The sequence below is a fragment of the Triticum dicoccoides genome, chromosome 6B (assembly GCF_002162155.2).
Source record: "Triticum dicoccoides isolate Atlit2015 ecotype Zavitan chromosome 6B, WEW_v2.0, whole genome shotgun sequence".
Taxonomy (NCBI): domain Eukaryota; kingdom Viridiplantae; phylum Streptophyta; class Magnoliopsida; order Poales; family Poaceae; genus Triticum; species Triticum dicoccoides.
In genome coordinates this window covers 687350194-687356424 of record NC_041391.1, presented here as the reverse complement: position 1 = coordinate 687356424, position 6231 = coordinate 687350194, and positions in this window count along the sequence as shown.

The window sequence follows — 6231 nt, the reverse complement described above, 5'->3', positions numbered from 1 at the left end:
CGTGCTGGGAGGGGTGCTATTATTCCACCCCAGCACCTTCGGAGAACGCTGGTAGACAGCATGCAGACACCGGCGGGCGCTTCTTCTTCGGCCGCGAGAGGTCGGGGAAAGACGAAGAGGGGTGCAACTAGAGGTGGACGTGGCGGCGGGAGAGGTAGGAAGGTTGCTGTGCCTTCCTTGCCGCCACCCCTGCTATGTCTTGAGCTTGCGTTGGTTTTCCTTGAAGAGGAAAGGGTGATGCATCAAAGTAGCATAAGTATTTCCCTCAGTTTTTGAGAACCAAGGTATCAATCCAGTAGGAGGCTCCTCAAAAGTCCCACGCACCTACACAAACAAACAAGAACCTCGCAACCAACGCAATAAAGGGGTTGTCAATCCCTTCACGGCCACTCACGAAAGTGAGATCTGATAGAGATATATGATAAGATAAATATTTTTCGTATTTTTATGATATAGATAGGAAAAGTAAAGATGCAAATAAAAGTAGATGGAAAACTTATATGATAAAAGATAGACCCGGGGGCCATAGGTTTCACTAGTGGTTTCTCTCAAGATAGCATAAGTATTACGGTGGGTGAACAAATTATTGTCGAGCAATTGATAAAAAAGCGCATACTTATGAGATTATCTAGGCATGATCATGTATATAGGCATCACGTCCGTGACAAGTAGATCGGCTCCTGCCTGCATATACTACTATTACTCCACACATCGACCGACTCCTGCCTGCATCTAGAGTATTAAGTTCATAAGAATAGAGTAACGCATTAAGAAAGATGACATGATGTAGAGGGATAAACTCATGCAATATTATACAAACCCCATCTTTTTATCCTCGATGGAAACAATACAATACGCGCCTTGCTGCCCCTGCTGTCACTGGGAAAGGACACCGCAAGATTGAGCCCAAAGCTAAGCACTTCTCCCATTGCAAGAAAGATCAATCTAGTAGGCCAAACCAAACTGATAATTCGAAGAGACTTGCAAAGATAACTTAATCACACATAAAAGAATTCAGAGGAGATTCAAATATTTCTCATAGATAAACTTGATCATAAACCGACAATTCATCATATCTCGAAAAACACACCGCAAAAAGAGTTACATCGAATAGATCTCCAAGAAGATTGAGGAGAACTTTGTATTGAGATTCAAAGAGAGAGAAGAAGCCCTCTAGCTAATAACTATGGACCCCAGAGGTCTGTGGTAAACTACTCACAACTCGTCGGAAGGGCCTCGGAGATGATGTAGAGGCCCTCCGTGGTCGATTCCCCCTCCGGTGGAGCGCCGATGAAGGCTCCAAGATGGGATCTGGCGGATACAGAAGGTTGCGGCGGTGGAATTAGGTTTTCGTGGTCTGTTTTGATGGTTTAAGGGTACGGGTGTATATATAGGAGGAAGAAGTAGGTCGGTGGACGCTCAAGGGACCCACGAGGGTGGGGGGCGCGCCGGGCACCCTCATGGCCGCCTCCTCTGTTGCTTGACGTCTACTCCAAGTCACGTGGATTGCGTTTGTTCCAAAAAGAACGCTCCCAAAGGTTTCATCCCGTTTGGACTCCGTTTGATACTCCTTTCTTCGAAACACTGAAATAGGAAAAAAAATAGCAATTCGGGCTAAGCCTCCGGTTAGTAGGTTAGTCCCAAAAATGATATAATAGTGTAGAGTAAAGCCCATAAACATCCAAAACGGGTAATATAATAGCATGGAACAATAAAAAATTATAGATACATTGGAGGCGTATCAAGCATCCCCAAGCTTAATTCCTGCTCGTCCTCGAGTAGGTAAATGATAAAAAACAGAATTTTTTATGTGGAATGCTACCTAGCATAATTCTCAATGTAATTTTCTTTATTGTGGCATTAATGTTAAGATCCAAATGATTCAAAATAAAAGTTCATATTGACATAAGAAATAATAATACTTCAAGCATACTAACTAAGCAATCATGTCTTCTCAAAATAGCATGGCTAAAGAAAGTTATCCCTACAAAATCATATTGTCTGGCTCTTGCTCTATCTTCATCACAGAAAGTATTTAAGCATGCACAACCCTGATGACAAGCCAAGCAATTGTTTCATACTTTAGTAATCTCAAACTTTTTCAACTTTCACGCAATACATGAGCGTGAGCCATGGACATAGCACTATATGTGGAATAGAATGGTGGTTGTGGAGAAGACAAAAAAGGAGAAGATAGTCTCACATCAACTAGGCATATCAATGGGCTATGGAGATGTCCATTAATAGATATCAATGTGAGTGAGTAGGGATTGCCATGCAACGGATGCACTAGAGCTATAAATGTATGAAAGCTCAACAAAAGAAACTAAGTGGGTGTGCATCCAACTCGCTTGCTCACGAAGACCTAGGGCATTTTGAGCAAGCCCATCATTGGAATATACAAGCCAAGTTCTATAATGAAAAATTCCCACTAGTATATGAAAGTGACAACATAGGAAACTCTCTATCATGAAGATCATGGTGCTACTTTGAAGCACAAGTGTGGTAAAAAGGATAGTAGCATTGTCCCTTGTCTCTTTTTCTCTCATTTTTTTTCATTTGGCCATTTTTTATTTGGCCTTTTTTTATATAAAGTCTGAAGTATCATCCCGACTTGTGGGGAAATAATAGTCTCCATCATCCTTTCCTCACTGGGATAATGCTCTAATAATGAAGATCATCACACTTTTATTTACTTACAACTCAAGATTACAACTCGATACTTAGAACAATATATGACTCTATATGAATGCCTCCGGCGATGTACCGGGAAAAGCAATGAATCAAGAGTGACATGTATGAAAATTATGAAGGTGGCCTTGCCACAAATACGATGTCAACTACATGATCATGCAAAGAGCAATATGCCAATGATGATGCGTGTCATATAAACGGAATGGTGGAAAGTTGCATGGCAATATATCTCGGAATGGCTATGGAAATGCCATAATAGGTAGGTATGGTGGCTGTTTTAAGGAAGGCATATGGTGGGTGTATGGTACCGGCGAAAGTTGCGCGGCACAAGAGAGTCTAGCAATGGTGGAAGGGTGAAAGTGCGTATAATCCATGGACTCAACATTAGTCATAAAGAACTCATATACTTATTGCAAAAATCTACAAGTATTTGAAAACAAAGCACTACGCGCATGCTCCTAGGGGGATAGATTGGTAGGAAAATACCATCGCTCGTCCCCGACCGCCACTCATAAGGAAGACAATCAATAAATAAAATTGTGCTCCAACTTCATCACAAAGTGGTTCACCCCCGACTAGAGGTGGTTGATTGAGCCTAACAGGGAGAAGTAAGTGCATTTACTATTTTTTAACCTTTTACCTTCATGTTTGTTCAAATTAATATCTAATGTGTTGGACTTGTCATACTGCAGGGGTTGGATATACGCCTCTGGTGTCCGCAGGCCCAAGCAGGTCCTTGGTGTGCTTTGCCGGCACCACTTCTCGGGGTGGGTCACATTGCCGGGTGAGGATGAGGTTCCACAGCTAGCACTGAGCTGGGAGCTGTACGTGGCTTCCCGGGCCCCGCTGAAGGAGAGGGTCGACGGTGTCTTGTATGAGACGGTGGCCGACATTGTGAGACGGCGGTTTTGGGTAATTTATCCTTTACAAAATTAAAAATCAAGAGTACCTACTGATTGTACTAATCAGTGTTGTTTTGTTTGATTGCAGACCTTCTACAGGTGTCTTGAGGAACACGAGGCAGACGCGGCCATGGTTCTCGAAGCTGAGTGCAAAGGCCTACTTCAGAACTTATGGCACGAGGCTCAGGTGTAGGCTGTTCAAGACTACTACGCCTTGACTAACATCAAGAGGGCCAAGAAGAAGTGTCGCGACAAGTATCTGAGTAAGGAGAAGTACATGAAGTAATTACCTATTCTTAAGGCCTTGTACTTAGTTTCCTTGATTTGATTCGTAGGCGTAGCACTGAAATTTCTCTTTGTCTAACTTAGGTGCCCCCGAGATGGTGTGCAGATAGGATGGACTGTTAAGAGGCGTTGGTGGATGAGTGGTACTCTCCCTAATGGCTAGCCGTCCACAACAAGGCTAGGGATAAGCGTGCCCAAATGCAAGGTGTGCCACACCATCAAGGCAGATCCAACCTGTTTGAGTACGGGGATCACTGGGTATGTGGTTTCAGCCCTTAACGATTCATGCAATTTCCTACTTCATGCTAGCTTGAGCCCTTAACTAATATTTTGTTCCTCTCTTTTAGGCGCGACACAACAAGAAGGACGTGCCACCGCTGTACGACCTCTATGCCATGGCCCATAGTGCCCCGTACAAGAAGGCCAAGGCATTCTTGGAGGATGACCTCAATCATCCAGAGAACTTCACCAACATCTCCTCCCACGACAAGCTCGTGAGGTACAGAGACTTTGGGAAGGTGATGAAAGGGGAGGACTTCAACCCGAGCCAGAGTCCTTTTGATCCTGAGCTCGTGATGCTATCTGGTGATGGGAGGAAGGCTCGGTAGCCATTGGGGATGGACTGGTACGTTGTCCTAGAAGTCTCCCGGAGATCAAGAAGCGCCAGACAAGGTCTCTTCCTGAGATGAGGCCTCGACCATGGCCAATGGAGCTCGCCATCAAGGCTAGGGCCGAGGAGCTTCTGGCAGAGGCAAACAGGGAGGCGGCACAGAGGGAGAGGGAGTTCAAGGAGAGGATGGCTAGTCTGTTGGAGGCGGAGAGGAACCGGAACGATGCGTCTCGCCGGGCCCTATACGAGCTCCTCGTGGTAGGTTTCTCCTGCATATTAGCCAAATCATGCACGTAATGTTCGTTTCATTACTAACTAATATGACTAACTCATGAAAACAAAATGTGCAGTCCGTGTGCGAGAAAAAAGTCAGACCCCTCCGTCGATGCCCCAGATTGGTATAGCAGACACGGTGAGTTTCATTTGAATGGTCATTAGTTACTAGTATTCACATTTTAGTTGCATCATGCTAACTAGACATTGCAAACGGTCTTTGGTGCAGCATGCCTCTCGACAAGCATCGACCGATCCTTCTCCGTCTCGCACTGGCGCAACCCCGACCGGTCCTTCTCTATGTACCACTGGCACAAACCCGACCGGTCCTTCACCTCCGTGATGATGGTAAGTTTTCCCAAGTGTTTTTCTTAACAAATGCATACTTAGCTTAAGAAATGACCTACTTAGCTCCAAAATGACCTATACTTAGCTTATTTTCCTCGAAAATGACATAATAACCTTACTTAGCTCCAAAATGACATATCTTACCTAGGATAGCTATAAAATGACCTATACTTGGCAGTTTTTCCTCCAAAATGACTTGATATGCTTAGTTAGCTAAAAATGGCACAACTACCTAGGATAGCTTAATAATGATCTATACTTAGCTTAGCTAGTTCATTTATGACATAATTAGCTCACTTGGGTAAAAATGGCATAATAACCTAGGTTTAGCTCCAAAATGACCTATACTTAGCTTATTTTCCTCGAAAATGACATAATAACCTTACTTAGCTCCAAACTAACATACTTTACCTAGGATAGCTATAAAATGACCTATACTTAGCATTTCCCCCCTCCAAAATAACAAAATATGCTTAATTAGCTCAAAAATGGTATAACTACCTAGGTTAGCTCAAAAATGACCTATACTTAGCTTCTTCAGTTCATTTATGACATACTTAGCATACTGAGGTAAAAAATGGCATAGTAACCTTGGTTTAGCTCCAAAATGACATAGACTTAGCTTATTTTCCTCCAAAATGACAAAATAACCTTACTAAGCTCCAAAATGACCCATTTACCTATCTTAGATCTAAAATGACCTACGGTTAGCATTTTTACCTAGCTTAGCTAAAAATGGCATCTTTACCTACCTTAGTTAGAAGAAGAAGAAGAAGATTATCTTCTTCTTCTTCTTCTTCTCGCTAGCCTTCTTCTTCTTCTTCTTGCTAGCCTTGTTCTTCTTCTTCTTGTTCTTGTTCTTCTTCTTCTTCTTCTTCTTCTTCTTCTTCTTCTTCTTCTTCTTCTTCTTCTTCTTCTTCTTCTTCTTCTTCTTCTTCTTCTTCTTCTTCTTCTTCTTCTTCTTCTTCTTCTTCTTCTTCTTCTTCTTCTTCTTCTTCTTCTTCTTCTTCTTCTTCTTCTTCTTCTTCTTCTTCTTCTTCTTCTTCTTCTTCTTCTTCTTCTTCTTCTTCTTCTTCTTCTTCTTCTTCTTCTTCTTCTTCTTCTTCTTCTTCTTCTTCT